Below are 10,892 nucleotides of genomic sequence, written 5' to 3' on the forward strand. Positions count from 1 at the left end.
GATGAACCATCCCATTAAGAGGAACGACTACCTTGGTTGTTGGGTCAATGTCATTATCATTTTCGTTATTTTATACTATTAAATTCATCCCACCAAATCTTCTCCATTCTCCTCCCACCTCCTCTCTAAATTTCTATTTCTAAAAAAATTTCATACGATTTCCTATTTTTAATATATATATATATATATATATTGCACGGTATGCTTGGTGGAGAAAGACGCCAGCATCTACGGAGGCACAGCCCGCAGTATGGCGGCGAACGCCAACCGATCCTCCCAGTACTCGATCGCTTCTCTTTCTTTCTGCTCGACGGCGTGCCACAGACCTTGCGCCTGTAGGTTGACGCGCATCTCCACTTGGGGCCAGGCATGCGTTCTTTGAGCTCGACTCGGAGATTTGCGGGACTGTGAAGTTCGGCAACGACTCCAACGTCGAGATTGAAGGGCACGACACCATCCTATTCGTCGGCATGGGAGGCAAGCACTGCAAGTTGACCGGCATCTACTTCATCCCGAGGCTAAAGGCTAACCTTGTAAGTCTGGGTCAACTCGATGAAGTCATGCTAATTTCAAAGAATTTTTTAACATATATTTTATGAAAGAAAAATGATAAACATCCTAATAAATAATATAATATAACATTCAACATAATGTTTAAAAACTAAAAATTCAATATTACAACATATGCCCACAAAGTTTTGTGTCGTAGTTTTAAAATATATATATATATAATGGGTATCGTGTGGAGACTGAGATAGATAATATAATTTCAATCCACAACCATTTAATATAATTTCAATCCACAACCATTTAGTAAAAAAATTACTTAATTTGAGGCAAATTCATGTAACATATTTCAACTAATGCAATATCTATACCTTCAATCTATAAGTTATAGATTGGATTTCTCAAACTTTATATATTCTTAACTAAAAATAGTTAATAACTTTGCGTTTAAGCATTTAAACTTTTTTTCATCCAATTGTTTTTTTTTTTTTTTTTTTTTTTAAGAAACTTGTATTTGATTTTATTGATTCAGAAATGAGTGAGTTCTTTATAATGAAGAATTATGAGAATAGTTAAAAAGAAAAATGGTTAAATTGTTTAAATAATGGGTAAAATACAACTTGGTAGTTAAAGAATTGAGTTAAAATTTAAATTAAAACACTGAAATTTCTTAAAATTTGAAGTGTTTAGAAACTAAATTTAAATTCTTTTAAGTCTAGATGTATCATGCCTAGATATATATTAGTTTGAGTTGGTTTGTAGAGATGGATAGGCTTGTTGAGAGCCGGGTAGGGTCTCGGGCCTTCAACAAGCCTATCTTTGCCTCTCTTGTCTATTCGATGTCTCTATCTTGCTTATGTTTCAACTTGTCTTCAATGCCCACTTTGTGTGGTGTGTTAGATGATGCACCGTTCTCCTCGGTCGCATCATGACACTCTTCTAGGCCCTCGCGTGGCTGGGATGGGCGCCACTTGAGGGTCGCCGCTTCTCTTGTCGTAACGTGAGGGTAACAACCTACTCTCTTCATAGTTAAGTTGTGACATTCACCTCACTTAAACTAGTCATCATCCTCGATGACATACTTGGGGGCACAAACATTGTTGGGTTGTGACATTCTCTCCCACTTAACCTTGTCTTTGTCGCGGTGAGACATTTTTTAAACCCAAAATAATAAGTCCAACCCAACCCAACCTATCCCCATCTATCGTAATTTTTTTGGATTGGATTGATTCAGATTATTTATTCAAAAGTAAAATGCTAGTCGATATAACATCTATTTATTTATTTTGATATGATTTACAACTAAATTTGAATATATATTTTAAAAAATTACCTTTTAAATAGATTTTTTAAAAAAGAATTATTCTAAAAAATAGTTAGAGAATAAATTATTAAAATAATAATTATAAAATTAAATAAAAATAATATAAATGAAAGGTGGGTTCAATATATTTGAAAAAATATATATTTGATGCCAATATAATTCATATTTGAATTGAGAATGGGAGGAAGTGTGATGGGTGCAGCAATGGCACTACACAAATGATTAAAATAAGTATAATTTGAATTGATCTTAAGACGGAGGTTGATAAAATAGTTTGAGTGAATGGCGACAAAATTTAAAAAGTGGGTCCTACAATTCCAAGATTTGAAATTTGATGTGATCTCTAGTCTCCACTTCAGCCGGCTATAGCGGAATCATACGTCAAAGTCAAACCGAAACCAATTTCAGATTCCACCACCATGCGTACATTCACATGGATCTACCAAATGGGCTCGTCTACGTGCTTTTTGGGTCTGATTATGGGCTAGTGCACGCATACGTTGTTGAAAGTCACATAGAGAAAGGAGCCCGCATAATATCATAACGTGCATAATATCGTAGTCTATGTGCCCCTACTAATCATAATAGGAAAATGTCTCGACGTATGTGACATACAAAATGCACGAAGTCTCATAGTTTCAAATCATGAAATATACTTACGGTGCAAATCATACTCTCATTCTTTACTTGACATAACGTTCCTACGAGACATGCATAAGTATTGTCACGTTCCGATTTTCGAGACTTCGAAAACCCGAATCGTGACTAAAAAGACAAAATAGAAAACAAACAAAAAGAAATGAAAAGTAAAGTAAAAGGTAAAAATACCATTTAATTAAAACAAAATAGAGAAAACTTTTGTTTCAAATTAATAAAAAGAAATTACAAATACAAAATCAAATACAAAAGACTCTAAATATGAAAACAGACAACGGACTTTAAAAGACCGACAAGGGACTGACGCTCCGGAACGATACCCCTATGTGACAGTGCAGCTCGCAAATACCTCCCCACCTCGACCGGTACCTGAAAAAAAAGGGAAGAAAGGGGTGAGTATAAAAATACTCAGTAAGCAGCCTACTTGTAGGCTCTTTTCGCATCCTTATCTTGGTAGGTATCCACGGTCTTTCTCGGGTTTCTAAGGTGAGTGAACTAAGCTGCAACTCTCTTTTTTGTATCTTAGGAGGCTTGCCCATCTTAAGTAGTGCAATGATTAGTGTCCTGAGGTGAGGCGCAACCTCATAAGTAAACCTAAGGGGATCGTATGGCTAGATCTGAATACGTGACTCTCTCTGAACATCATCCGTGGAGGTTAGCTGACGACCATCACACAGGACCATACATCCACTAAACGGGGTGCGACCCCCTGTGTGCCGGTCAGCTACTGAGTCATCCTATGTGGCTCCACGTCTCCCGCTAAGGGATGGGTTTCTACGGCCCAAGAGTCCTATTCAGAAGACCCCTTAGCTATCACCACTAGGTCTGAGCACCTGTCACACTTCCCTATCCGGATCTGCATAGCTCAATGATCACCATACCGGAGCTCTGTCTCAACGGTACNATAGCTCAATGATCACCATACCGGAGCTCTGTCTCAACGGTACGGTATTGGAGGAGAGAGGGAAGTGGAGGTTCTGATGACACTATCTACACTGCTCAACTCTAGCGGGCTACCTACAGTTACCGTGGTGACCTATTATTCTTTTTAGGGTGGAACTTGGTGGCTTAGACTTGGATTCATGTATCTCTAGGATTCTCGTGTCTGGTCTCACAAACCTATCGGGTTTGGAATTCTGGGCTCTGGATCCGCCGGTAATCATTTCGCGGGTCTAATTGCATGGTATTCTAGAGGTCCGCCAATCTAGGGTCTCATCTAGCCTACTTAGTCACAAGCACCCTAATCTAAGCTCGTAATTTCTTCTTATTCATCAAGAAAGATAACACAAGCAATCATCATGCATAAGAGTTAACATGCAGCAGTTCATGCAATATTAACAAACATGCTCAACGGGAAGATAATGTCCATCTTTACCCGGAGCGCAGATTTCACAAGTTTCCCATCCTCTTCATGCCTATATACTTTATCAGAATCTCAATCAATCAGATTTAATAAACATTTCATATCAAGCTTTCCTTAATCATTTCATTTTCGCAATTTCCATACTAATATACTAGGTCCGGCTAGCTAAGTTAATGGGTGGTAGCATGCATGCTTGTTCTTAGCGGTTCCTACAAGTATTGCTCGTGGGAATCCAAATGGCTACTTACATGGTTGACGCGTGCCTTCCCAAGCTCGAATTATTTACCGGAAAAGGTTCTAAAAATTCTGGAATTTTCTTGATAGATCCTAATTCAAGTTAGACTTAGATTAGTATCAAAACCGGGATGAAAAATAGTCGAACGGAAGTCAAATCGGGATAAAAATAGATATCACGCGCTGGTTCACGCACCCCACTCACCGGAGGGGTTTTCCACGCGCGCGTACGGACGCGCTGAGGGGATGGAGTCGCGGCGCTGGTGTGTCACCACGTGGCGAGGTCTGATTGGTCCACTAAGAGGCAGGGTGTGTGTTTGAATCTGGACGCATGCAGGTTCCTACGAATTTTTCCATGCTGACGCGTGGCAGATGCGGGTTCGGGTCGCGCGCGGGTTCACGGATCTGGTAGCGGGCGTCGGTCTTTAAACCCTACCTGACGCAGTATTTTTCGTAAATTTTCCCCGCCATTCCGCGCCTGACACGTGTCCCATCTTTCCGGCGATGCGCAGCCCTCTCCTTTCCTGACACGCGTCCCTCCGTCGTTCGTCTTCTTTTTCTCATCCGTGCGATTTTTCAGAAAACCGATTATTTTCTATTTTCTTTGCATTTTCGTATTTCTTTCTACACAACTCAGATTTATAGATCTCACAACCATCTACATATAGGTATTTTTCTTGTAATTTATTTCTAACTACAGACATAATAAACTTAGTTCAAAGTTGGCGAGATCATCAATACTTACATCCTTTAGTGAAAGCCAGAACTCCTATTTCCGATCTGAATCGATCAAGACTTCCTTCGCGGATTATGAGCGTAATCCTCTTTGAATTAACATGCTCAAATTTCAGAATCTAACTCTCAATATCTCTAACAGATCCTCTGAGGAAAATTCAAAAACAACTGTTCAAGAACTTACCTACGGATTTTCTTCGTTCCTTGATTGCTTTGGACGTTCTCCTTTTTGTTCGGTTAAGATTTTGTGAAGAAGGCTTGGCCGGAGCTGCGGTTACCTCCCCCTCTCTCTCTAGAACTTTCTTTCTCTCTCTAGAATTTTCTATTATTCTTTTCTTTTCCCCTGTTTTCCTCCTTTTTCTTTTAATCATATCTCACTAACCTCAATTTCAGGTATTTAATGAGAAGGAGGGTATAATGACTAAATTACCATTCGAGTTGACTTTGACCATATTTTTAATTTTCCATCATTTTTCTCTTAAATTTTTCTTAAGTTCTTATTTTATTTCCACTCATTTTTTTCTTATGCCTCACCTCGAACTTTGGTCTCTAAGACCTTCAATAAAATCTTGAGAGTTTGGCTTTAAAGGAAAAATTAAATTTTAAGCTTTCTATTGAGGCTCCGATCTTACAAGTATATTGGACAAATCTATGTGGCGTGACATGTGGAGGTTCATACATCAAATAACATTGATATCTCAACGCAGTTTCACACCATAACATAATTATATCATAGTATAACTCATATCATAACATAAATCGTTAGATAACTTATCACACATCACACATCAAACATCCTAACATCACAAAATATGACATGTACAACATATCACTAGTAGGCAAGACCAAGGGAAAGGGAAAATTGTCAAGATGCTACAACCCGGTTTTTGCGAGTTCGTCTTTGGCCTTGTTCTTGATTCTTATCCTTGGTTCTTTTTTTTGTTCTTGTTCTTGTTCTTCGTCTCATTCTCGTTTTGTTCCCTCAAACACCCCCTAGGATTTACGGTACAAGACATGAATCTAACAACTTGTGTCTAAGACTTCACGTGTTCCATACGACATAGTTTGAACTTACGTCTAAGGTTTCATGCGTTACAAGTGATGTAGTTTAAACCTGCATCCAAAGCTCCATGTGTTTCTTGTTATACAGTCAGAAACCTACACCCTAGGGTTATTATGTTTCAAGCAGTGTAGTATGAAACATGTGCCCAAGGCTTTATGAGCGATGCAGTTTGAAAATCTATGCCGAAAATTTCATACATTTCAAGCGACATAGTCTTATAACCTGTGCTCAAGGCTTCATACATTTCAAACGACGTAATCTGAACATGCATCCATGGCTTTTTACATTCAAAGCAATGTCGTCTGAAAAACCAACATCCAAGACTTATTACGTTCCAAGTGATGTAGTCTGAGTCATGATTATGTTGTATTGTGTGAGGTCTAGAGATTCTTGGATTCTAAGTTTGAGGACCTTGGTTCTTCATTCATGGTACATAGGGGGTTTTATGCGTCAAGTTAGGTTGGGTTGCATAAATTTTTTGGACCAATCCAAAGTTTTGGGTTGGTTGGACCCAATCCAACCCATTAATTTTTACAACCCAACTGGAAATTTTTTTTTTATTTATTTATCTACAATTTATAATTGTTCGAAATAATCTTAAATAAAAGATATTAAAAATTCACAAACAAACACAAATCAATCTATAATCATTAAAAAAAAAAAAAAAAAAAAAAATTTATCAATAACAAGTGACAATTGTAATGTAGTTCAACATTATCAAATAACTATGCATTTTCTAAACCATTCGTTACTATAAAAGTAAGGAAAACACAACGGATTATGAAATTAAAAAACAATTAGCTTAAAGAAAGTATGCATAACAAAGTTAAATATCTTACTTACCTTTAATGAGACATATGAATGACATCATTAAAAAAAATGTAAATTGTGATATAATAATGTACAGTTGGTTATCACAAATAAATAAGTTACAACTTAGAATTATCTGTCTCAATTTTTTACCAAAATCTTTTAATTATCGAGAAAAATTCAATGAAACTAATTTTCTAACGATCTAATTTTGTATCAACTGTTAGGTGTCAAAAAAATCATAAATAATCGATTATCCTCCCACTCATCTTAAATGTAGATCTAATAATAATTAAATCTTTTGATTTTTATGTTTATTATAATATCTTAAGAAAAAAAAATCGAAACTAAGCTTTTTGGAAATGGCAAATGGTGCCCATGTTAAGATTTGGACCATGATTTCGAATTTGGATTCAACAACTGATTCCCTTGACATTTCCCTGCATCTACCATGCATACCTACATTACCGACTTATCTTGAATTGCTTATAAAAGTGAAAACTATCCACACAAATCAACACGGTTTTTTGTAGCATGTTTTTTCCTTACTCACATGCCTCCTAAGATGTAATCTCATATCTAAAATTTGGACCAGGATCTTGAATCCAAATTTAGCATCCCGTGGCCCCCACAATTCCTTGCATCTTCAATGATATGGTCACATTAGTTACTTGTTTTGAATTGCTCCTAGGGGTGAAAACTATCTCTAGAAATGAGGTTGCCTACTTTTGGTGGTTCAATCATAAGACTCAAAAGTTAAGGTGTGTTTAGTTTCCAACAATATTATGTTTGGTGACCTCTTGAAATTTTATTAACAAACATGTGGGTAATAACAAAATATGCTAAAAACAACTCATGATGATCTGTAAGAATAATCTCCCTTCTTAGAAACACGTCATGACAAGTAAATAATGTGGTCATATTGCAAAAAATGTCGAAAAATGCTGGAGCCATTAGGTGTCAAATTCCTACTAAAAAATTTGGATCAAATCTTGTTCATGGGACATGCAAAGCTAGTACTTCATTGGGTTTGGCCAATGCCCAATTTCTTTGAGATTCAACTGTTTAAAGGCGAGCGAGAGAGATATTACAACACACCCATTAATGAACAACTTAGGGAAGCGATAAACAATATTTAGTTATCAATTTATGTTTGGATGAAGGGAAGGAGATGGATCCATAACTTCTTTTAGTTCCATCCCAACTTGATTCCTATTTTTCAATTTGTATTAAATACATAAAAAGTTCCAAATCTAAAAGAAATATCATTCTCTCACTAGTTTTCAAACAATATACATAAAAAAAAAAAAAAGAAAGCAAAGGCAGCATGAGTACGATCAAGTCGAATTTCTTGACTGCTACAATTTTGATGTTACTATTGTTAGCTCTTACCGTCGATGCTCAATCTAGTGTCGATGTTGTTTTTCCTTTGAAAAGATATGGTAACATAGTGTCTGGTACTGACATCATGAAGGTAAATATATAATATGAACATCAATATTATCACTAGTTGAGTTGATCAGTTGGTTACTATAACTTTTGTTACTTGTGAAATGTAGGCTTTAGCAAATATATGGAAGGATGCATGCACGTCCAATCGTTCTAGTGCAATTTTTATTCCGAGAGGGATATTTAAAGTAAAGCAAGAGAATTTTGAAGGACCTTGTAATAGCCCAATTGACTTTCAACTTGGAGGAACATTGCCGGAACCAAAAAGTGTTCAGGGAGATAATTGGATCACGTTTGCCCATGTTGATAGATTGACATTATCAGGTGAAGGAGTTTTTGATGGCCAAGGAAAGGCAGCTTGGAAAAGGAATGATTGCCACAAACGCATAAATTGTGCCCAACTCCCCGTTGTAAGTGTTGGATAATGGAAGTCCTCGGCTAATTTAGGGAATGATCATGAGTTTATAAGTGAGGAATACTAACTCCATTGGTTGAGGCCTTTTGGGGAAACCCAAAGCAAAGCCATGAGAGCTTATGCTCAAAGTGGACAATATCATACCATTGTGGAGAGTCGTGTTCGTCTAACGTGGTATCAGAGCCATACCCTAAACTTAGTCGTGCCAATAAATTGGTAAATCTTCAAATCCTCAAATATCGAACAAAGAACTCCAAAAGAAAAGGAGCCAAGCCTCCTCGAAGGTAGTAAAAAATGACTAAGACTCCAAAGGAGTCGAGTCTCGATTAAGGGGAGGCGCACTTTGTTCGAGGGGAGGTGTTGGATAATGGAAGTCCTCGGCTAATTTAGGGAATGATCATGGGTTTATAAGTGAGGAATACTAACATTGGTTTGAGGCCTTTTGGGGAAGCCCAAAGCAAAGCCAGGAGAGCTTATGCTCAAAGTGGACAATATCATACTGGAGAGTCGTGTTCGTCTAACAGTAAGTAAAATGCCTTCAGCTTTCCTTCTCAATCTCATGCATCTTGTTATTTTCGAAAGGGCCTCTTACATGTCTTCGGTAATGTTGTGACATTTATAATTTGGTAAATATTCTTCATTTTCTAGAGGATAATCTTTAAACAATCAAGTGAAAAAGTGAAGTTTTTTTGAGTTTTCAATTTTATTGGGTTCTCTTCAAATTTTTATCTTCACCACGGACTCTCACAAAATATTATTTAATTCTACAAAATGTTTAGAGTTTGAGGTTCAACTTCATCACCAATTCAACCGAACATCACTTGATAGCAAGAACTTCCATATCAACGTCTTGGGCTGCAACAACCTCACATTCTATAATATCAATATAATTGCACCAGAAAACAGTCCCAACACTGATGGAATACACATCGGTCGATCAAATAAGATCACAATCACAAAGTCCATAATTGCAACTGGAGATAATTGCATTTCTCTTGGAGATGGAAGCAAGCTAATTGAAGTCACCAACGTGACATGCGGGCCAGGACATGGAATAGGCATTGGAAGTCTTGGAAGATACACTAACGAAGAACCTGTTGAAGGTGTCACCATAAAGAACTGCACGTTAATTAACACCACTAATGGTGTCAGGATCAAAACGTGGCCACCTACTTCTGCTAGCGGCACCGCCACCAATATGCACTTTTTGGACATTATAATGGTCAATATTAGCAACCCTATTCTAATAGACCAAGAGTATTGTCCGTGGAATCAGTGCAATCAGCAGGTATTGATCGCATTCTCGAACCTTTGATTCATTTTTTCATTATAACTTCATAAATAAACCATTTGTTGTCTCATTTTAATTTTTAGATTCCTTAAAAAATTAAGATTAGTACCGTGAGCTTCAAGAACATTAGAGGAAGTTCTGCAACTCCGCTGGCAATCAAACTTATTTGCAGCCGTCACTTACCATGTGATGATGTAAAAGTAAGCAACATTGACCACACTTACAATGGAATAAAAGGTCCTATTTCCTCCCAATGCACCAATGTAAAACTCATCATTTTACGAAGACAGTGTTAGGATCGATATCAATCGTTAGCTCTACTACCAATTGTTAGGATCGCACAACAACGCACACGGTCGATCTAGATGAACACAAAGAATGGGATAGAGAAAGTTGCAAGGAGAACTCTGGCTAAAAGAATTTTGTATTGATGACTTCAGGTATATACAACAAGAGAGTACAGAGAATAGAAAAGTACATTTTCAAAGCTCTACTGGACCAGATATATATATGGTTTAATTTACTATATATAGCTTTACCAGATTTAGCCATCTACTATATATAGCTATTTACCATATATAGCTTTACCGAATTTAGCTTTACCATATATAGCTTTACTATATATAGCTTTACCAAATATAGCTTTACCGGATATAACCGTTGACCAAGCTATAAATAAGTATCAGGCTCCATAAGCCTAACAATTCTTCCACTTGGAGACTGATCTAGTCAACCAAGAATTTCACTCTCAAACGACCATGAGCATCTTCACTGCACCATACCAATTGAGGTTTTGCACAACCTCAATATTCCAACATCAACACATTTTGTCAACATGTTTGCTGGATTCTTTGCACCCTCTATCTTCTCAAAACACATCACCATCTTCAACTAACCTCCGAGTGAAATGGTATCGCCTTCTGTGTTTTGAATGATAGACCGGGTTCCTCGCCAACAGCATGAGTCTCAGGAGTTTCTTGAGTATCTGCTACAACATCACTATGTGAATCTTTTAGCAACTCAACCTCAACTCCCACTTGCTTC

The 10,892-nt window shown here is 37.1% G+C and overlaps 1 pseudogene; it reads left to right on the top strand.

Moving 5' to 3' along the window:
* Positions 1 to 8,020: 8,020 nt before the first annotated feature.
* LOC111807046 lies at positions 8,021 to 10,144 on the top strand (annotated as a pseudogene).
* Positions 10,145 to 10,892: the final 748 nt, after the last annotated feature.

The sequence above is a fragment of the Cucurbita pepo genome, chromosome LG12 (genome assembly GCF_002806865.2).
Source record: "Cucurbita pepo subsp. pepo cultivar mu-cu-16 chromosome LG12, ASM280686v2, whole genome shotgun sequence".
Classification (NCBI taxonomy): Eukaryota; Viridiplantae; Streptophyta; class Magnoliopsida; order Cucurbitales; family Cucurbitaceae; genus Cucurbita; species Cucurbita pepo.